Source organism: Alligator sinensis, unplaced genomic scaffold, assembly GCF_000455745.1.
Source record: "Alligator sinensis unplaced genomic scaffold, ASM45574v1 scaffold1001_1, whole genome shotgun sequence".
NCBI lineage: Eukaryota > Metazoa > Chordata > Crocodylia > Alligatoridae > Alligator > Alligator sinensis.
The window spans coordinates 921,980-945,984 of NW_005842564.1; positions in this window are offsets into that span (position 1 = coordinate 921,980).

Here is a 24,005-nt window from a genome sequence, read left to right on the forward strand (position 1 = left end):
ATTTGGGGGGAGCTGTGGTGGCAGAGGAGTGCATGGTGAGGCACTGGGCACAGTGCTGGAGTGGTGGGGCATGGCAGTGGTGCTGGACTGGCTGCATGCCAAGTGGCGCCAGGTGCTGCTGCTCTTAGTTTGGGTGAAATTAGTTTGGGGGTGCTAAGCCCCATTAGCCCCAGCCTTCCTATGTCTATGCCTGCTGCTCTCTCTTCTGACTTTTATCCTGAGACTTTCAACAGGTCTACCTTCCTCTCATACTGCACCTACGAACACGGACATGTTGCCATATATAGGACAACACCCGCTCCTTTTTTCCTCTGCCTATCTTTCCTGAACAAACTATAACTATCCATGACCATGCTTCAGTCATGTGAACTATCCCACTATGTCTCTGTAATACCAAATACATCATAATTCTGTGATTGTACTAGGACCTCCAATTCTTCCTGTTTATTCCCCATACTTTTTGCATTTAGTGTAAAAACACTTCAAGTATCTAACTGATTGTCATTTCCTCACCCTGAGAACATTTCTAAGATTTCCATCATTGCTTCCCCTTATTAAATTTTTTTCTAGGTTTTCAGGCTTTCTTACCTCTGGGCTTTTGTCTCCTTTGTACTGTACATCATTTTCCTACTTTTGAATAATGTTACTGCTACTTTAAAGAGTGTATTGTTCTAGATATAAGGAAATGCAGTAAAGCGTGAAATGGCTTTATACTTCTTGACATACACAAGGCTTCTTGATTGGCTCTTGGTGATGTCACATTCAAGTCTATAAGACCTCCTAAATGTACAGCTAGGTCTAATTGCCTTCTTTACTTTTTTATAAAAGTCAATTTCAAAAGAGTTATAATACTCTCCAGGAAGTGCATTTCTGAGCGACTTGGCTTTCAAACTTATGCCTTATAACACTTCCAGAGTTTTGTTATAATTGATCAAAAATGTGCCACCTGCAATGCCTTATAACATACATATTTTTCCATTAGATATTAGATGACCAATTTTTTTAGATTGGGTCATCTGGTTAATTTCTTTAAGTGCAACAGAAAACAAAGAGAGGACAGTTTGTAAGAGCTTGCTTTTTTATGCAGGATGTCTTTACCTGGAGCAATGCTTACAATACAATTTCTTTGTAGCCATTATGGGCTGTCAATTAGTGGACTGATCTCATTTCACACTATTGAGACATGTTATGTTACAAATTGTTTTAAAATCACCTTTTCCAAAAGCGAATAATAAAATATGACCAATCAAAAACCAAATAAATGTGCGACTTAAGAATAATATAAAGATCATATTAGCTTTAAAATCAATTTTCCACTGCCCTATGCAATGTATACTGATGTAAAATTTGTATAAAACACTACCAAATCAGAAAGTGTGACTGAAAAGCAGGAAAAGATTTTTCTCTGTAGTTGGCTATATATTTCCAGTGCAAGGGCATCTTCAAAATGTTGAATAAAGATATAGAATCCTAGAAAATTAGGGCTGGAAGGGACCTTAGGAGGTCATCTAATCCAGCCCCTTGCTCAAAGCAGGACCCATCCCCAGCCAGATCATTCCAGCCAGGGCTTTGTCAAGCCAGGCCTTAGAAACCTCCAAGGATGGAGACTCCACAACCTCTCTAGGTAACTTGTTCCAGTGCTTCACCCCCTTCCTCATGAGAGAGATTTTTCCTAATATCCAACCTAAACTTCCCCTGCTGCAACTTCAGACCATTGCTCCTTGTTCTGTGATCTGCCACCACTGAGAACAGTCTAGCTCCATCCTCTTTGAAACCACCCCTCAGGTAGTTAAAAGCTACTATCAAATCCCCCATCAGTCTTCTCTTCTGCAGACTACATAATCACAAACAATTTATCTGTGTCATTAACTTTGCTATGCAAAGATAGTTTGGATCCTAGGTGATTGCATCTTTTCCTTTGATTAAAATTGCATGTAGTTTTATAAATAACAATTGTCAAAACTACAAACATGTCTGCGAATGCCTTGTATTCATAAAAGGCTAGCTACCATCCTGAAAACCTTCTATAAAAACCATTAAAAGGAAAATATTTCTATGTTAACTACATCTGAGAGTAATAAACACTGTTGAGTTGCTAGGCAAATGCTAATCTAGTCCATTCATTTTGGTTCAAATGAGGGAGATGTCACCTATTCATCCTAACCTTTTGTGCTAAAAGAAAATCATTTGAACATTACCAAAAAAAGATTTTTTTTTAAAAGGCATTTTAGAGGGGGGAAAAAAGTCTGTCAGCATGTTGGCAAGTGCTAACCCTTTTTAAATGTGAGCTGTCAATACTTTTCCTTATGCATCCATCACCAAGTATGACATTTGAAATAAACACAGCAGGAGAAAAATAATAATAGGGTTTGCTCAGAGGCCTCATACTGTACATCTGAAATGCTTTCAAGAGCATTGGACAATTACAGCTGTTTGTTCTACAATGTATGAAGAATTGGGTGTACTTATAATGGTCCAAAAATATCATAGGCACATTTGTTAGTACTGCCAATTTGTTAAGAAAAAGAAAGTCTGGAACATTTAGAGTACTTCACCCTTCTAACCAACTGTAGTATATTTTATAACTACAAATGTATAATCTTCACTGTATCAGTTCAGGTGTTTTAACCCTGCTTTCTCACTGAGATGAGGTTTTAAAGAAAATCACTTGTCTGGTCTTCTGCATTGAGGATCTGTCTCATCAGTGTTTCTCCTACTCTTATTAGTATGTTGAATTGCTCACTAAAAGCTTTGGAGCTTGAAGTCTTCTTTATTTAATTATAGAATAGATATCTTTTAGCTTCATACATGCAGTCTTCTCAATAACAGTCCTTGTCCCTACCAAAAATCTGCAAAAAAATCTGAATACATAAGACTGTTCCAGGAGAAAAGAGGTACTTCAGACTTAGGCCAGCATTTTAATAAACCCAATCTCTTGAATATGCTGGGGCGGGGGGAGGGGAAGGGCACTTGCGTGAATAGTGGTGATATGGATACTTTGGGTGAAATCCTGGCTTCGCTGAAGTCGTGAGGAAAACTCCCGTTTATTTTTATGGGGCCAATATTTTAGGATGGTCACTAGGTCTGGGACTATCACCCCCTTAGGATGGAATAACAACCTGATGACAAGAAATATGGGTGCTACAAACAACCTGGCCTGGATTTGAACTGGCAGACTAGAAGCATTGCAAATCTCTTGAGCTGTACACATTCTTCAGATATGCAAAGCAATATGGTCCCCTAAATTCTCTTCCTTCAAGCACTGCATGACTGCCATGCTTCTGCCAGTGTAAGCAAACTAATCATCAGTTCCTACTACTGCTGTTTTTTCTATGATCTCTGAGGTTGATATAGAGCAATATGAAGTATCCACAGCTTTAGAGGAAGACCTTCACTTTGAAGTCAAATCAATGAAATAAAAAAGAAGAATTACACATAGTTTCAGCTAGGACATCTGCTTTTGGACCCCTTCTACCAATTTGTAGGATTTCACGGGTATAATTTCCTGTGTAGGATATTTCTCTTCCTTGGTGGGTGAAAGTTTTCAGCAACTGTTAAAGTAACTGAGTAAGTGATTATACAAGAGAAACTGTTTAACTGCCTATATATAAAGGCTGTCAAATTCAAAAGCTAAGAGCCCATATAAAATAATTGTGTCCATTAATTGTGTGTGTATCACTTATTGAGAGGAATTTCTTCCCAAATCTCTGTCAATTATAATGCTCTTTAGCATGAGAAGAATATGGATAGACATGATTTCAAGATGTTTATAGCCCTTCAAGTGTGCCATCTTTACAGCATTCACAGTCCTTTCTGTCACAAGGCTTGAAGGTGCAATTCATTCAAGGCCTAGTAGCCAACCTTGTACTACAGACTACTATCCTAAGTTACTGGGCTATCCTTGTCTAAGACTAAGACTGACAGAACCCTCTAATTAAATGTTTGCTAAGGATCTTTGGCCAAAAATTCTTCACTGCTTTTAAATTAAGATTCTTAATTGATTCCATTCTCCAAAAAAGTTAATGAAAATTGGTACAGGTCACAATCTATTTGCATGTGTATGATTCTGTGAGGTTTTCTGTTGCTGTTATAGCATGTGTCCCAGTTTTTGCAGTTGTCATGGTCACAGACCCACACTTGGTTTGCAAAAAAATGCAAGACTCCATACTTTTGTATTGTCCCTACTTAGCTTACAACAATCAGTAAAAGAGAACAGTGAAATCAGACAGAGATTCATGTAGGAAGCAGCATTTGTGGTTCATAAGCCACAATAGTAATAAATTAATCTTTTACTTATGATGTTTTACCTGATGTACTCAAACAGTTCTGGGGGGGACACTGCTACAGGTGGTCTGACGCTAAATCTTCAGAGATCAATTAAATGTCTCTGAAGGACTTGCCCTGTGTCCTCAAATACCTACAAGATGACTATCAAAAATCTCTGCCCACTTTTTCTAAGTGTTTTATACCACATATGGAATTATATAGATAAAAACCATTTTCATTATATGACTGTATTTTTAAATTTGCATCAGAGGCCTACAGCCTTGGATAGGCACTTAGTGTATATGGCTATGTTATAAATCAAAGCAAACTATCAGCTTAAAGGAACATTATTAATTATTGTCACACAGGGGACAATATTTTGCTAGCTCAAATGACTGGAACCTTCATCCTTTAATGATATCCTGGTAGCAATTATAATCCTTGGAAAAATCTCAAAGTAAAATGTTAAAGGAAAGTAATTGAAGCCTTGTTCTATGTCATGAAATATCGTGAGATTACCAAATCTTTTTTTCTCTGACTTGCTTTATTCAAACTGAACAGCACTGAACTCTTAAGTCTTTCCCAGCTAATCCAAAGAGAATAGTTCACTAAAGTTCAGCTTTCAGTGAAACAGCCGGTGTAGTTCTGAATCACTTCAGCATACAGCATCTATCCCCATCAAGCAGAGAAATAACTGTGTTCACAACACTGGTGTATTGTACAGATTTAGACAGGAAGTGAGGAAAGATTGTTTAGGCTCACACATCAGTCACGAAACAGGCTTCATAAAAAACCCTAACAAATAATTCTTGCCAAGCTCTGTATAATTCTGAATGGATGCTCTAAAGGAAAATGGGAGAGACCCAGAAGAGAGCTGATTGTAAGGCCTGTAGTTTCTTCACAACATTGTGACTTGAGGAAGGAGTCTATATTGGTCCTCAGAGATCTTCTCTTCATCTCTTGATTAGAAATAATCTTCTCACAAAGTATGGTAAAAGCAAGAAGAAAGAGAAGAGAAAATGTCCAGTTCAAAACAGGCACAGTAAGAAAAATAGCCTGGGAAGCAGTTTTTGTTTTATTTAGGCTGTGTACAGACATTCAGGGAGGTTAGGAGGAAGTTAGATCAAGTTTAAAATGGCCACCAGATCTAATGTAAGTTGAAATGCAGGGGGCTAGTGGGAGGGTTGGAAGGATCAGCAAGAGCAAGTGGGTTCCAGAAGGGAGATGGGGGATTTGGGTGGGGGAGCGGGGTAAGGGAGAGGCAGGGTCCATGTGGAGATTGGGGGAGGAAGGCAGTGTCCACTGGGCAGATTGGGGGGTCCAGAAGGGTTTGATGGGATCAGGGGGACTCGTGGGATCCACAAAGAGGGATGGAGGACTCTCTTCTTCACCCCCCCACCTCTACTGCCCTTCCCTCACCCTGGATTACTTGCTCAGCTCCTAGCACTGGCAAATGCTAGTAAAACTGGTACCAGGAGTGGCTTTTGGGATGAAGAGTTTGGCAGGCTGTGGGGGCAGGTCTGGGGAGGATTGTCCATTTGGGGGCAGGGGAAGAGGCCGAAGGCTATAAATAGCCTGATGCCAAGGAGGGGGTAGGAAAACTGAAGCCCTGGGGCTGGTGGCTGGGCTTTCCCAGCCCTCGGGTGCATTGGAAACTATAAAGAAGTTCAGGAAAGTTAGATCAGTCTAAAAATGGCCAACCTGATCTAAATTGAGTGAACCTCAGATGTAGGGTTGACTCAAGCTGGGTTGAATATTTTTTGACTGATCTAACTGTCCTGAGCTTCTGTACAGTTCACACTTGGATCCACCTAACAAGTGTAAGGTCTGCACCTGGGAAACTAAGTCAGATAGGTTGGCCAATTTTAACTCAATCTAACCTCCCCCTAACCTCCCCAAATGTCTGTATGCAGCCTTCATGGAAAGGGTTTACAATGGCAAACTAAAATAAGATAAGGCAGGAGAGACAAGAAATTATACGCAATCTGATCTATTATAAAATGAAGAAAAGCACAAATATTATTAATTTGCAATATTCAATAAATATTTGAAATAACAGTAGCATATGCTGCACACACTTGAAAAGAAATGTTGGAAGTCACTATATCAATAGTACAGCCGAGTTACCATCTGCATTTTTTTCTCCCACATTCACTGTATTATCCCAAAAAAATCTAGGATGAGTATTTCTCAAATGTTTACATATCTGGTTAACTCTGGCATAAAAAAATAGTGGAACTCTGACCTAGAAAAGTGTACTGTGTCATACAACCAACAACCCTAAGTACCATATCATACTACACTCACTTATCTGCTGTCCATCCAGACAGAATCATTCTTTTCTTTACTTTAGAGAGAGCTTAGTTACAGCCAGTAAGAGTCAGACATTGACATCTGTCATTGAAACTGTCATTAACAATACTAAAGAGTTTGATAACTAAAGCATTTCCCCTGTTAGATATCTAATATACACCCTTAAATGAGAAATTAATAGCTAAGGATCAATACAGGGATAGAAAAGCTACTGCGTGGTTTATAAGACATCATAATTAAATGACTGGAGGAATTCTTTCTGGAGCACTATGCTTAGAAATGAATGCCTGTCTTTTAACAAGTTAAATATATTTTGTGAAATTTAATGTATCTGCTATTCTGATAATATTTATATTTTTCCTGGGTATTTTGCCAGTCAATCTTTATCTGCTTTAATTTATTGCTGCTCAAGGAAAAATTAGTTCCACTGCCAAATCTTTAATACAGGTGGCTCCTGTACTGAACCCCATTTTGAGAACAATCATTATCTTAGAGCTTTTCTATTTAAGACATAAACTGATGTTTGTAAACAGTATCAGACACTAGTTACTTTTCCTTTTCTCTTTAGCTAATTTGTTTCTCAGTGACAGTTCCATTTTCTTTATAAAAAGCTGTTCAAACTGGTTTCTCTAGTATTTGTTCAGTTTGTGAAGAATATGTGTAGTGAGTTCTTTCAGTGGCGATGTTTCTTTTCTCTTTCAACATGGGCATTCATGTGACTATCTAACAAGTTTCAAGAAAAATGGATGTCACCAGATGTTAGTTCTGTTTTTACCCATGGCAATGCCTTTAGACACCACTCATGTTGTTTAGGACCAGCCCACCTGCTTGTTGTTCTGGCTTGCCTTTTGAAGTGAAATTGTTTAAGACTTTAAATACACTCCAGGGAAAGCTCTAACATTAATTCAAGATGCAGAACAGATGGTTAAGAGCAAAATCAGGTAACCAAGTTGCAGCCTGATCCAAGAGGCCTTACACAGTTAAATCGCAATTCCTATGGAATCTTTTCCCATATAACATCCACCAGATTGTAGCAAAAATAGAAGGAAGTAACTATGGGTAAAGGTCATCCCAAATGGCTGATCAAACCTCAAAAGATCCAGTGATCCAAAATTTTATTTATCAAAATTTCTCTAAGCCCTTTAAAATGCATTTTCTCATTTTATCTGTTTTCTCTGTCTTTCTCCGCCCATCTGAACTATATCCTTTATGTATGCCCTGATTCCATTCTTTCCAGTGCTTAAATTTCCTGAATTAATCGCTAACTTTGTTTCCCTCTCTTCCTTCCCTTTTCCTTCATCTCTTCTGGCCTGAAACTGATAATTTTCTATCCAACCAAAGGGATAAAAGTAGATAAGGTAAGAAGCAAATATCCATGGTTGTAATAGCTCAGCACCGCCTAAGAATTGCAATCATTTGGTTTGTTTGTCAGCTCTGAAGAAAAGGAAAGAATTCTGAAAAGAGCAAATATACGGAAACTGCATGCAAATGTTATTGGGGACGTTCCTTCGTAATTTCAGACCTATCACCTATATCAGATGATCCTTTTTCCGCTCTTAAAATACTTTACTCAGAATAGGCATGGAGGTGGCCACTGTTTGTCCTGTTCAGTTTTAGGGATAATATGCCAGGAATATATATGAACCTCTGGTTTGTGTAATAGTTATTATCATACCTTTTACTGCCAAAGTCTAAATAATATATTGTTAAGTATACCATGGGATTGATAAAAAGAAGATATTGTACAGGCTGTTATAGAAGCCTGTGGGATTGGCCAACAATGTCACTTAGGGCGCAGACAGAAAGGACATTTGTCCCACAATCGACCCCTTGAAATCCCTCTAAAGCTGTGCCCAGACAGAAGAGCATGACTGCAGAGACCTTCAATCATGTGACAAATTAACCCTCATTGTATAAGGGTTCAAATGAAACTACTCCTAAATGGAGCGACTTCATTAATTTCTGTCTGCTCCAGCTGCAACACCAGCCTGGTTGAGCTTCTGTTTCTGGATGGAAGGAGGAGAAGGCAGGGGAGGGAAATTCCTTCTGTGGTTTTCTCAGCCCTGGATTGGAGCCCCTGGGAGCCCCAGGACTCCAATCCACCTGCCCGGCTCATGCCAGTGGGGCTGAGAAAACCCCAGAAGGGACCTCCCTCCCCTGCCTTCTCCCACCTCCCATCTAGAGGCAGCAACAAACCTGTGAGAGGGGAGGCGGAACCAGGGGAAGAGAGACAGAGGAAGATGCAGCTTCTTTTCCTGGATCAGCTCCAAAGTGGAGCCGATCCTCCACCCTCCCAATCCAATAGCTAATGTCTGTTGAGAGGATCGGTCTTACTCATGGCAATTTCTATGAATCGGCATGAGTTAGACCTTGGAGCTGCACTTCTGTCTGCACCCTTAGGGTGCCAGTTACAGCATTAGGATGGTTCTGGAATTACCGTACTTATTCCTTTAATGTATTCATCTGTTCATTTCTTCATGAGTATCCTTGTTTTAAACTTGTATTCCTCTTTCAGTTCAGTCAAACATACCGGGTGCATCCCAATTCCAATTGAACTCCCAGAATCTGCTTAAAGCATTGCTATAATTTTCTTAAACAATTTTGAGATTGGTTTGAGAAACAAAAGGAGTCTCTATGATTTTGTAGAACCTGAGATATCCTTTTACACAAAACAAGGAAATTGGGAGGGTAAGGAATAATGAAGGTGTACCAAAATCTGTCATCTTGTTCTGTCCCTGACTGTTTTACTTTTGAATGGCTCTAGTCTGACATTTCAACTGTGCAGCATGAGTACTACATACGATTGCCTTCATTTAGAGATGTCACTCTTTTTATGTTGCTTAGGGTGCATAGAAAGGAAGTCTCATGTAGTTTTGATTTATCCTCTGGTAAATTAATGGATAAAGCATCACAAGGAACAGTTATGCCCATGGAAATTTTTGCTGAACCTCAGTGGCAGGACATATTACAGATTTTAAGAAAATGCAGGAATTGCTTTCAACATTGAAGTGACTCCTTTGATTTTTCTTCTTCACCGGCTACAAGAGTGTTGTGTTTAATGACTTGAAGATGCTGAAATCAATGACCTGATCATCTATGTTAATATATATTAATGGACTAAATTATCAAGGAAGACAAGTAAAGCAAACACCATCAATGGTTCAGGAGCTCTATTATTTTATTTATTTTGTTGGCAGTTCTAGAGCTCTTACTGCCCTGGATTTGGTTTGCGAGAAGGAGGAGATTGGGACCACTATAAAACAGAAAGATAATTTTATATTCAGGTACAGAATAGCAAATTTATTAGGCTGAATAGGTTTCTATAGTTTTGTTAGGCTCTGGTTTCTTTCAGAATCACAGAATCCATCCCACTGTCTATTTGCTTATTGGCAGTACAAATGAAGAATGTGTCATCATGGGAAGACTTCAGTATCTTTAATCTTTAATTCTTTCACAGTTCCTTTCCATACTCTCAGCTGGATTTTTTTTTAAAGGAAAAAAGTGACACCACTAATTGCTAAAATTGGAGCTACTGCTGCTAAAAGCAATTATGCCTATAAATAAAAAAAATCAAAACAAGTACCCCTAAACAGTACTGAGATTTCAGCTGCAAAGAGGCAACAGAGGAAATCCACACAAAAGGCTGCCACTCTGTCCTTAAACTACCTTTTGTATGTTCTGTAAGTATTCTGAGAGGGTCCAGCATCATTGGCTGAGCCTATACCCAAGAAAGCATCATATTAACTGACTTATCAGTAGGTGTAACTAGCTAAATTTAGACAGTGGTAGCATTAATTTAAAATAGACTGCTTTGGTTAATTCTTAGCATTTCATATTTGGGGAAGCTGACAGCAATTGAATTCATGGGTGAATGTGATGCCAAGCAAGTGATCTTAAAGATGCAAGGTTTCACTAGGAATTCCAAGATGAGCTGGCAGATAGCAAGAAATTAATTAACCTCTGTCTCAAAATGTAGGGCCAAATCAGACCAGTAAACTCTGGCCAAAACCTCAGAGCTCTAAATTGAGTTTACAAAGGTCATATTTAAAATTATCTCCCATTATTGCAGGGCATAGACTTGTTCTTTGTATGAAGAACTGGGGGAATATATTCTAGATACAGAATGATATTGGAGACTTGATCTTTTTGGCTATATCTCCATGGTATTTTGTCCTTTCTGTCACGTATATTCAATGACTGTTCTTAACGTTGTTTTGGCACAGTCCCATCCCTTTATTACACACAATACTTTTTCTTCAGTGCATACTGAAAATACAGTGGGTGTGTCTAGAGGTGCATTTACACTGGCTTAAATTTACTACGCAGTAAATTACTGCTCAGTAAACGGGAATAGGCCAGCATCTACATGTGCAGGCATTGAAGCGCATTAGGACTAAAGTTAGTCCCAAGTCAGTCCACACACACAACACTACTGCATAGTAAGGCATTTACATGTGCATTACTGCACAGTAGCTAATCAGGAGTAATGATGTAGGTACCAAATTTATGCTCAAGTGAACATAAGTCACCATATTTACTGCACGCTATGGGTGTGCATGCGTAGACACATGCCTGTACTATGCAGAAACTTCAGTTACTGCACAGTAAATGCACATGTTCGACATGTCCAGTGTAACACAGCAGAGCAGCTGCAGTGCTAGAGTGGGTGAGAGGGTCACAGAGATCCTCATAATGCTGTAAGTCTTTCACTTCTTCCTGTCTTTCCTACCAATAAGGCTCTGACCACTTCTCCAACCTTTCTAAGTCCCTTCTTCCAAATTTCCAGTGTCTCTTCCTTCTCCCAAGAAGCATCTTAATTCTCCTTTCCTATCTTCCATTAAGCCCTTACCTCCAATTTTTTCCTCTTCCCTCCAATTCAGTTTGTGTTTTCCATAGTCCACCAGCAAGCCTTTGTTCCTTCTTTCTTGCCAGTTTCCTTCTCAATGAGTCTTCTTAGATTGCCCCATCCAGCTACAGTTTGAGAGCTTGCCCAATAGAGGCCTTGTATACTGGAATATCACTAGGCCTAATAAGAGTCCTAATTTAGAGGTAATTCACCTGAAAGGCTGCCCCAGATCCTCAAACTCTGGAAGCTTTCAGATCCCTAGCACAGAGAACGTCTTACATGGCTTAGGCTTCCCCAGAGCTGGACAGGCACAGTGGCCAGAAATCCCTCTGTATTTTTCCAACTGGTTCTAACGCTAACAATCTGTATCCAGGCCTGACCAGAACTTGGGAAAAGCCACAAGTGGATGGAAATGAAAATAATGATTTGGAGTAGAATTAGTATTAGGGGTTTCAAGGCACATTGGGATCCTTTTCAGCAGAACTCTCATTTCATTTCAACTGGCTCAGCCCTCACCCCTGATAAGCCCATGGGACTGGGGGAAGGGAGGGATTATACTCAGAACACTAATAAGACATCAGGGGAACTGCTAGACAACTCCATAATAAATGTTTTTGTGATCTTTCTCTCACTCTCAGAATCATAAATTGCTGTAATTTTATTAAGGGCATACTTTGGGAATAATATAACTCAGAAAATCCAAGACAGTTCTTCCTAAGGTTATATTAGTAACCCCCACTGAAATCTACTCAAATACCTTCATTATTCTATCATGTTGGCAAGGGAAGTCTTTCTTGTCATTCATCTTGAATTGCTTTGCTTTTTGGATACACAGACCTCTGGGGTTTGCAATTCTGAACCACAGCTGAAAAGCTTCTGCTCTAGATTTTCACACATTTCTCCACATGAAAATGCACTGATCTTAAAATGTGTTGACTTTGACAGGTTGCAACATCTGGTTTACAAGAGACAGCTGCACTCAGTAGCTTTGAATTAACTTTAATTTGCTCAGCAGAATGATGTCCATTAGGATTAGGAAAGGACTTGTTTTGGGGAAAAAAAAAAAAGGGGCTTGGTTTTTAGGCACAGTGCATGCGTAGGAGAGAAAAGCAGCTTCCTGAAATTCCATCTCCCAGCTTCAATTCAAGGGCTGTTTTAATTGTCAGTACTTTTGTACTGACCTTTTTCGGCTACTCAATTGGTCCAGAATAGCAGGAACATAAGCCTCGTCCAGACAAGCATGGATGTTTGGTTCCTCAGGGACAAGTAGCAGCAGTGTACCTTGCACCACAGCTACTTGTCCCAGGGGAATGCCTATGCCATGTGTGCTTTGGCCCGCAGCAAGTTACACTGGGGATAGTAGGGAAGGCTGTGGCCAGCACTGTGCTGGTCCCAGCAACCATCCTGGGGCCCTGGGGGCCTCCCAGGGCTGCAGCAGTGGCGATCTTGTCAGCTGGAGCCTGGCTGGCAGCCACAGCGCAACTCCAGGCTGCCCACCTCTGTTTTTCAGTGGTGCATGCTGCCTGTGTGTGTGCTGTTCCATTTTTTTTCCTCTGCAGGTTTTTTGACCCCTGGATATCCAGGGATCAAAAAATCTGTGGAAAAAAAAACTGGAGCAGCATATATATGGATAGTGCACCCTTGCAAAGCAGAGAACACCTGACTGTGTGGTATGTGGTTCTGCAGATATGTTTGTGGCACCACATACTACATGGCCACGCTTATCTGGACTCACCCACAGTGGGCAAATTCACACATGCAGGCACGTATACTTGCAGCAGCTCAAATGTCAGTAGCACAAATTTGTACCAGAGTTTTCTGCTTCAGCACACATATCTGAACATGCACTTTGGTGTGACACAAATTGTGCCACTCGGGGCAAAATGACCCTGCCCAGCTCCTCCAGGATCTGCAACCAGGGGGAGCTAGAGGCTGAGGCTAGCACAGGTGCTGGCCACAGCAGTATAGAAAGCTGCCCTGGTGAGCAGCTCAGGGCTACTTACCTTTAGGCGCTTCTGAGGTCCCCATATAATAGGGGCTACTAGTTAGCCAGGTGGGCCTTAGGGCCCATGGTATATGAATGGGCCCTAATGGTATTTGAATGGGAGCTTGTGAGGCCTGGCCAGTTGGTATTTGGGGATACTAGCCCCTTGTGCCAGCTGGACTGCTGAAGCAGCCCTAACCTAGAGTAACCCTGCACCCTCTACCCACTGCAGCAACCTGGCAATGGGGGCTCTGCCTAGCAGTGACCTGCTGCCACCTGTGACAGCATCCACCCCCTTGGACCTGTGTCCCCATGACTGTGCACCTACAGACCCAGACGGGGACTGCACAGCCACCTGGGCTGTGGAAAGGGTACTGCAGCAGAGCTGCCTGCACCTTTGAGCCAGTTGCCAGCAGGCCATGACTGCACAGTTGGCCTTTGGGCAGCACTGCTGTCATGTCTTCTGGTGTCTCCACTCTTCCATCTGAACAGCTATCACCCAGATGTGCTCCTTGTAGTGGCCCACTTCAGACTGTTGAAGCATGTCTTCCTGGCCCCAAATGGCCAGGTCAGCCACCTCATCTGCCCTTCAACTGGGTCCCCCTCCTCTGCCAGGTCCTGCAACTTGCCTCTGTAGCAGAGAGGTATTCCCTGTTTAAAAAGTGCAAATTTGCTGATAAAAAAATCCCAAATTCTCTCATTAAAATACCCCAAATTCATGTTCTTCTGTGGTTAGAATGAAATGCCACTATACATAGAAACATCAGTTGGGCAATCTTTTATTGATCTCTTTACAATTTTTAAGAAATTTGGAAGCCTACCAGTGCCTCTGTCATCATAATAAAATGAATTCTAAATATCTGCACACTTGAGCTCTTGCTTTTGGTTTTTCTGTCATATAAAAATCAGAGCAGTCCTGACCCCTTTGCTCACCAGATTTGGGGTGCAGCTGTGAGTCCAGCTGCAGCTGTGCCACCTGCTGCTTTGTGGCTCTGAGCAGTGTCAACCCGTACTGTTCTGTTCCCTGTGCCTGGGCCTGGGCCCCAGCAATCCTTATGATGTTCCTGGGAAGCCCTCAACTGGGGCTCAGGGACTGGGCTGGGCAGGCCCTTTTCCTTCCAAACTGGCTTCCCCCTGCACAGGCTGTGCTAGTGGGGCAGAGCGGGGCAGAGCCCAGCTCTGTTAACCTCTCTCTCTCCCCCCTGGCCCTCATCTCTCTCCCCCATCTCTCTCTCTCTGACCCCCCGACCCCCACCTCTCTCTCACACACCCTACTGCTGCCACCTCCACCCCTCCCCCAGCCCATCACACCCCCGAAGTGGTTCCTGGGATCAGAAGCCCCCATGGGCTGGGGCCTTATGTCCCAGCACCTGTGTGGAGTTGGGGCAGGGCTGCACTGTGGCAGTTGCCCCTGCAGCCATGGTTCCCAACAGCAGGTCCTGTCCTGTCCAGCCTGGTGTCTGGGTACTCAGGGTCTGAGATTTGTGGGGTTTTAGCGGTGCGGGTTGTGGGGATGTAGGGGTTGGAATAGGGTTTGTGGGGGTGAGGTTTGTGGGGGCAGTGTGGGGCATGTGCAGGGCTTTGGGGTTGTGTGGGATTTGTGGGTGTGGGGATTGTAGGTAGGTATGTGGATGGGGGGTGTGGCTTGAGGGTATGGGGTTTGTGGTTGAATTGTAGGGGAATTTGTGGGTGTGGGGGCAGTGTGTGGGGGTGAGGGGACTGCTTGGGAGGGGTGGGTCCCCAGCCTGCCCCCCCACAGCGCTCCCCCAGCAGCAGCCATAGCAGTGGCCACTGGGGTGCTCATGCCCAGTCCTGGCAGAGGCCCCTGGCAGTGCGATGCAGCCATAGACCCAGTGGCTGCACATGCCACAGGATGTGGGCCTAGCCTACTGACACACACCCTTGAACAGAACTGGGCTGGATTTTGCTGTCACCCAGGGTGAGCCGTGAGCCCTCAGGCCAGGCTGGGTCCAGTCCTGCCTCCATGTGTCCTGCACGTCATCGGGCTAGGCCAGCTCCATGGAGGCAGGACCCAGCCCAGCCCAAGGGTGCACACCTTCTGCATGCAGTGCCGGGACCCCAAGTCAGCCCAGTTCTGCCCGAAAGGTGCACACTAGTGGGCCGGGCCCCTGACCTGCAGCATGTGCAGCCACCAGGTCCAAGGCCACTCTGCCAGGGGTCTCTGCCAGGAGTGGGCATGTGTGCCCTGATGGCTGCTGAGGCTGATGCCGATGGGAGGGGCGGCTGTATTCCATGTGGGGGGGGCAGGGGACCCATGCCTCCCAAGCTTTCCCCCCACCCCCACACAGTCCCTCCACCCACAGTCCCCCCACTCCCACATCCCTACTTACCTGGGACAGAGCTTGGGTCCAATCTACTGCTGCAGCCTTGCCCCACTCCTATTTGCTCCAGCACACTGAGGCAGTGTGCTGGGGTAGTAGGGGCATGGGGCAGCCATAGAGACACTATGGCTGGGTGCCAGAGTGTCTCCTTGAAGGATTCAGCCTCTGGTTGTCTCTGGACATGCTCCAGGAATGTGCCCAGTGCTGCTTTTTTCTGGTGTGGTTTTATTTTTATTATTATTATTTTTTTGATACTGGGATTTCCCAGTATCAAATTTAGAGCATAGAGAACATGTTTTCATTCTTGGTGTGCCTCTTGCAGCATCTCAAACTGCTTTGAGGCACTGCAATTGGTATGTACTTACTCATCTGGACTTAGCCAGTGTGTCCAGGTCATACTGTTTTCCTCCCTCATTGACCTGGCCACTTTGGCACACTCCTGTTTTAGGGAGTGCATGGACAGCTATTCATCTTCATTAATCTACATGGAGGGATTGTTTTGAGGGCTGGTTAGGCTGGCTTAACAGTTCCTTTGAGGCAGATGCACCAACAAAAACAGGCTGCAGTAGACTTTGGAATCTCCATATGAATATAAAGCAGATGCATGTCTAAGGAATAAGGAAATATTCTGTCAGTTTGACTAAGTAAAAAAAAAAATAAAAGGAGGGAGAGTGAATTTGGTGATAATTCAAATGTCATTCTCACTGACATTCCTGAAAACTAAAGATTTCTGTTTATGCATAGAATAAATGCAGCATGGGAAGCAGCAAGCCAAACTCTGCAAACTGCCTTATCAGTGTCCCTGACTGTGGGTCTGTTTATGGTGCAGACTGCAGCGTAATGTAAAGATACCTGAATTAACCTTAGATGAGCTAGCAGAGGTACCAAAGACTGTTTTGCCATGGCAGGATGATCCTGGATGCTGGTAAATGGAGGGCAAGGTAAATTAGCCTATGCTGAGTGATATGCTGCCATGGCTAGCCCACTTACAGTGCTCACACACATCTGCACCACACTACAGTTAGCAGCATATATACATACTCATGGGTTTCAAAAAGATCCCCTCTGTAAATAGTAAGGTATGTATACTAGGAAGTGAATTGCTAATGAAAAATAAATAAGAAATCATATCTAAACCCCAATATTATAAAAGATGAAGATTGCAAAGTCAGTCACTCAAAAGTTAAGTAATGCGAAAATTAATATAATCAATGGGTGCTATTAGTGAACATAAATAAATTCTGGAGCTTATTGCTCTGGATTTTTTTGTCTCCTGGCCCTGCCATTTGAACATGCACCCAGAAGCAAATAACTCTGAAGCAATTAGCTCCAAAGTTAATTCATGCATAACATGTGGAGCCCGGTTGGAGCAGCCCTAACTGGCATGGGGGCCTCTAGGGTCAACCTGCCAGCATGGGGCTGCTCCAACTCTGCTCAGTTTGGTACAGAAGAGCTGATAGGTGCCTCAGCAGGGAGCTAGCTGGCAGGCAAGCACCCCAGCCAGCCAAGTTGGTGTCTACATGTGCACTGCTGTGCACAAAATAACTCTGCAGCAGGGTAGTACTTGTATTTTACAAGACTACCCTGCTGCTGAGTTTGTTACTTTTGTGTACTCTAATAGGAGTGCACGTGTAACTGCGCAGTTAGTTAGGCAATTATGCAGTAAACAGCTCATTTAGACATGACCAATGTGACTTAATTCAGCAGCTCCACGTGTTGCTTTATGATACAGTCTTCATTACATGATCACGTGCTCTTTTTCCACAGGATTTCTGCCTTATTTTTTGCATACCTCTCCTTTTTTAAAATTGAGTTGAAAAAGATGAGGACAAATAAGTAAGTAAGAGAAACAAATGGTAGAGGTAGGGAGAAATCTCTGAGATATGGAGATTGAAACACTGGAAATTGATTTGCAAATAAATTAAAGTTTTCAACTAGCCCCAGTTAAATGTATGAAAATTCAAAATAAAACAACTTAAGCGTGGTGTTTTATTGGGAAAAATACATAAAACCCCAAACTACAACTTAATCAAGAGCTAAAGGTGCTTTTCACCTCTGAAGAAGAAACTCAAACTTAACATCAAGGCAATGGATTGACAAGGATAGATATTGCAGTAAGCATTACAACATTGATTATAGAGTTGGAATTGTGCTGTAGGTGTGATGACCCAGGACATATGAGAGAGGGAAGAATATTTCTTATTGGGAGAGATTTTAGACAAGCTTTTGGGTGCCAAGTTGATTATAGCCATTAATTCCTTAAATGCAAGGCAAATCTTGGTAGTGTAGGGTGACTGATTTTAACTAGTGTAAAGATACATAAACCAAATATAAAGAAGGCTGGTTAAATACCAAAAAAAGTTACAGCAGTGTAAATTACTACGTACTCTATGCTGCCCTATTTTGACTTCTATTGATATCCAAGCCAACTACATTGGCTATCTCCACCCTACACTGTAGTAGAAAGTAACAATGGGTGCACTCAGATTCACACAGCCCTAATGTTTACACATTTTATGCTACACATTTTGTAATTAAGCAAAATAATTTTTAAATTTATTTTCTCTATTATAGGAGACATTTTTAAAATTAATTCGGTGTTGATGTTTGGTTCCTCAGGGACAAGTTGCAGTGGTGCACCTTGTGCCACTGCTTCTTGTCCCCAGGGAACGCCCATGCCACGCGCACTTTGGTGCATGGCAAGTTACCCCAGGTGGGGTAAGAGAGGCTAAGGCCAGCACTGTGCTGGCCCCAGCAGCTTTACCTTGGGTCCTGGGGGCCTTCCAGGGTTGCAGCTGTGGTGATTCTGCTGTGCAGAGCCTGGTTGGCAGTGGAACACAGTTCTGGGCAGGTCAGCTCCACTTTTCAGCAGCGCACACTGGCTGAGCATATGTTGCTCCATTTTTTTTTCCGTGGTTCTTTTTTACTCCTAGATATCCTGAATATCTGGGTCTGCCTGGGGGGCATAGGAGTGGGGCGGCGGGGTAGCGTGCTCCCCAGTGGACCTGGAAGTCCACTTACGGGTCTGCTGCTGAGCGCTCTGGGGATCCCCCCATGCTTCTGTGCGACACTCCATGCGTCCCAGCATCACACTGTTTATGAGCCACCTGCTAACTAGAGGTATGTAGAAAAAACCTTTAAAGCCATGTCTATGTCTGAATCACCAAATCTTTCCAAATCTCTCTGAATCAATTTGGAGGGTTCCAATCTGATTTGTGGACATTAAAGGGTCGTCTGATTTGATTTGGATTTGGAGATTCAGCCACTGAATCAGGCTGAATCTCGACTGGATCAACTCAGGGACCAAAGCTTTACACAGCCCTAATGTTTACACATTTTATGCTACACATTTTATAATTGAAGCAAAATAATTTTTAAATTTATTTTCTCTATTATAGAAGGAGACATTTTTAAATTAATTTAACTTGTGTATTAGTACAATGATTTTTTTTATCAGGACTTTTAATAGCTAATTGCTTTCTGGGGAAAAAATAAAAGTGAACCTGTCAAAAAGACTACTTTTTGGTAACATTTGATATTCCATTACGTTCAAGATAATGGAAAACCTTCTTGTTTATGAAAAAAGGCTTTAAATCTTTTAGATGTGTGCTTTCTACCTTCTGAAATGTGCGTTGATTGATTCAATTTTTTATTGCTGTAATCTATCATTTTTATAAATGAAAGAACTTCCTTCTCCGATAAAGATTAGTGAAGTTGTTTGGAGTTATTATATAAAGCCCTTCCTCTTCCCTTCTCTTCAAGTGCTTTCTTATAACAGGCTACAGAGCATCCTTGTTCTACTAAGCATTTGGGTAGTAGAATATAGAGTAGAAACAGTCAAGTGGGTATAAACAGAGGTCCCTTGACATTGCATTTATTTCACCTTAACAATTCTTATGCTGACACAAATGATCAGTAAATAGATGTCACTAACCTGCGTCTCACCACACCAGCAACCATGACAGAAGTTACCACTTTATTGCAACCAACATCTATTTGGTCTGTGGCAGTAGAGAATGGGCAGCTTGGAGATGCCGGCACTCTTCCACCAGCGTTCCATCTAAACTGTGTGGTGTATGCGGCCATACAGGTGCATCTGGCAGCCTGGCATGAGCGCACCTGCATGTCCATGCACACCGCGCAGCTTAGAGGAAACACTGTCTCTCACTACCCTGGGCATGTGCTCTGAGGCCTTGTAGGATCAGGTCCCTGATGTCTGTGGAGCACTTGCCTGTTTTTTTCTGCTTACAGAAATTCTCCTTGATGTATCTCCATAAGCAGTGAAAGTCTGTGTGGGTCCTGGCATGGAGGCATGGGACCCAAGGAATCCTAGGTGCCCCATGCCTCCACACTGGGACTCATGTGACTCTGGGCCCCCACCCGGGGACCAATACTGACCCATGCCTCATACAGGAGAGGGGAAAGGGATGCAGAAGCCGATGAATTCCCAGCACCCTGTGCCTCCACACCAAGACGGACCCACATTGACCCATGACTCCTTGTAAAGTACACGTCAGCATGGGTCCCAGTGTAGAGGCATGGCACACTTGGGATTCTTCAGTTCTCACACCACTCCACAGCATCCTATGCCAGGATCTGGGTTGATTCCTGCCTCTGGCAGAAGCATGGTCCAGAGCAGGTCCTGGCAAGGAGGCATGGGGCAGCACTGCACCTAGGGAATCCCATGGGAATCAGTGCAGGTCCCAGCAGGGAGGCAGGGGGTGCCAAGAATTCCCTTCTCTCTTCTGGTGCCTTAGCTCCCCTGCTGGGACCTGTGCTAACTTGGTGGAGGCACGGGTCAGTACAGATCCCAGCACAGGGCAGGATGGAGCAGTGTGGAAGCTGAGGAAAACTTGGCTCCTCATACTTCCACCCCATTAGTAATTCTGCTCTAAAATCATAGTGGAAAGAAGACATCCCAATTTTTATCACGAGGTATTTAAAGTGAGGTCAGTCCTAGTTGGGAAGTATAATGCTAACGTGCCTTCACTTTATGGTACAACTTGCAATACCTTGTCTTCACTAGCATTCTATAGTGGAGTTGATAACCTACATGAGCTATCCCCTCATAAAAGCATGCATTTTTGTTCGTGAAGACAAAAGCCTCAGCGACCATAGATGGCTCACACTACACTTTTTACGCTTCTTGCTATTAGGTTCAGAAAGCACTTTCTATGCTGTGTGCTGCTGCCATGTGCTAGAGTGCAGTGACAGCTTGGCCTTCCCCCCAAACTAATAGACCCTACCCCCAATGCAACAGGGTGCCAGTTGGCATGCTAAGCATACTGTCTTTCTGCTTCATGGCCAAGGAACATCAATGTCAGCGTTCTGCCTGAGTCATTCAGGAATATGCTGCTGATGAAGGGGAAGGGAAGGACTTCTACACCCTTTTTATCCATGTCCTTCAGCACAGTTGTTCAAGAATAAACCCACTGTTAACCCACTTAAGAGGCTGCAAAGAAGGCAAAAATGTAGTTTCAAGAATAGGTAGGTCTTTACTGTTTTTGCTTACTGTTTTGTTTTTGTTTTTTTCATTTTACAATTTTGGGGGCTTGTTCTAGAACAACATTTTAGCACCCTTCTCTTGTTCACTTTTGACTCCCTCAAACACTCTTTTTTTAGGATGTACAGAATGTTGTCATGCATTTTAAACAGTCTCCATTTTTTTACTTTTCTGGGAAAATATGATGACTGAGAGTGACGGGCTAATTGTGTCTGAACAATTCAAGCCCTATTTAGTTGGAGTCCATTCTAGTTCCTTGCTGAATGCAAAGCTGCTAGAAGAATGGAAGAAAGAACACATAACTGTAATATTTAATGAAATTAGGTATAAGGGGAGGAGCCAGTAAATAGTCATATATATTTAACTTCATTGATATACAAAATCCTAAATATGGAATCACAATGTAATTGCAAAAATCTGTGTCTAAAAAACCCCCACCTAGGTAGTGTTTTTTCATAAAAGTTATATTAATTTTACCCCTAAACTGATACTAGTTACCAAGTAACACAAATAAAGCTGCAGGAATATGATTGTATTTAATAGTATCTAATTGATTACCTGAAATATGCTTGAAACTATAAACTGTAAAGTTAACAACACAGTGAGGTTATGAATGGATAGTAGACTAACAGAAAATGGCAGTGGTAAATGGCAAGGGGCCAGGTCCAGTTTGATTTAAGAGGCAACAAAATGGAATCATAAACCACAGAACTTAGTATATGTTCTATGTACAAGTTCTAGTATATGTGTCTATAGAAGTGCTCCTGGATTGGGAGGGAAGGAGCTTTTTAATTAGACCGGCTTCCAGACAGCCACTCTAATGAAAATGCTGCAGTGTCCCATGTGTTAAGCCCCCACACATTTAAAAATGGCTGCAGGACACGTTATCTGAAGCTCAGTTTATCTGAAGCCCCAGCCTCCTCTACCATCCCCTGGATAAATTGCCAGGTGCCAAAGCATTAAATACTTAACCTGTGACAAGTAATAGACTTAACCTGCAACAAGCAAGGTTTAGATCAGATATTAGGAAGAACTGCTTGACTATGAGGCTAAATATTAGATCAGATACTTAGAGAATTTGTGGACTTTTTGACATTAGAATTTTTTTAATCCAGGTAAAACAAATATTTGTCTAGAATTATTAAGACAGAGATAATCCGTCCTTATGCAAGGGGTGAGACTAGATCACTATATGAGATTCTTTCCTGTGGTTCTATGATTCCTTCTGGCTTTCTTATCTATGAAATGAAAAACCAGAATTCTAGATACCCAAAAAGATATCACATTTCAAGAGGGGCTGTATGTACTCAGCAACCATCTTAGCCAATTTCAAGACTGGTTACTAGAGTTGCCAGGGTCAACAAAAAAGAGCCTTTCTGAATGGCAATTTTTAATGTTGAGAACAGCAATTTATAATATCTGACAGCAAGAATTTATCTTTACATCCTATCTTCAGTTTATTTTCCTGCACTTGAAAACAAGGGATAGCATTGTCTGAGTAAAGAAATAGGGCTGGTGATGTTTATGAACTGAGTCAGTTTCAGTCTCTTAAATATAGCGTCTGCCGGTTATTAGAATTGTATTGGAAAGAGCATTTTTGATCCTAGCAGCAAGTGGTAACAAAGTAAACTGAGCTAAACAAAAAGCTTGTTCTGAGTCCTGTCAAAAAATTTGTACATTTTTTGGTACTTGTATTATATTCTTTGCTTCTAGCAGCTGGTGAGGAAACATAATGTATGGTTCAATTTGTAAACATAATGTATGGCTTAAGATCTTGATTCTAATAAGCATCTCATTCTACAGTATGGGATGCTAATGAAAGGAAGAATATGCATGCATACAGTAGACTGTTTTGGGTCTTTGTTAGGGGTTTGACTCTAATATGTGTCTGATTTCTATGAAGCAAGATCCTAATAGCAGGTGGAGGGCATAGGTGCTTGTGTTTACTTGAGTCAATAACTGTTCATCATTGTACCAGTCATTTTGAAGCATTGTTTTCTTATAGTGTCCTATAGTGATGTCTGTTTCATATATTTGGTGTAACTTCCCCTGTGCCACCAATTAATAGTTTTGTAGCAAACCCTCCAGTTTTTTCTCTTTTTTTTTTGTATTTATTTTAAAAGGTATTCCCACCCCTTCCCCAACCATTTCTGACTTTTTCTCTCCCTCTCTATTCCCTATAGATAAGTATAAGTGAGCTCAGACTTATGATAAGCTTTAAACATTTTTATTCTGGTAGCAAGTGTTTGGTTTTGGATATCCACCATTTTATATTGTATTGTTATTAGGTTTGTATTGATTTTTACTGTTTTATATTGTATTATCATTTTTGTATTGAGTTTTATTGTTTCATATGGATATTGTATAGTTCAGGCCTGTGTTTGTAAGTGAACCAAAGTCATGTCAAGTTTCCATTTTATATGTCAAGTCTCCATCTTCTGTCCTCTGCCTGGGCATCCCATGTTGCAACTGTATGAGTCACATACTCCTCCCATGTAAATTGGTTCCCCAATGAATGAGTGTAATTGGGAATGATTGAAACACAATGGTAGCAGGCCTCTACTGAATGGCTGTAATGACTGGGCCATCGCCTTGTATTGATTCACCCAGGAACCACGGACCTCACCCAGGAACAGAAACAAGACCAGCATTTGAAAGACAAAGGACCCTGCAAAACCAGCAACTCTCACCATTACAGACACCAGAAACTGCACATCCCTGCATAGAGCACACATGCTCAGTACACCGGGG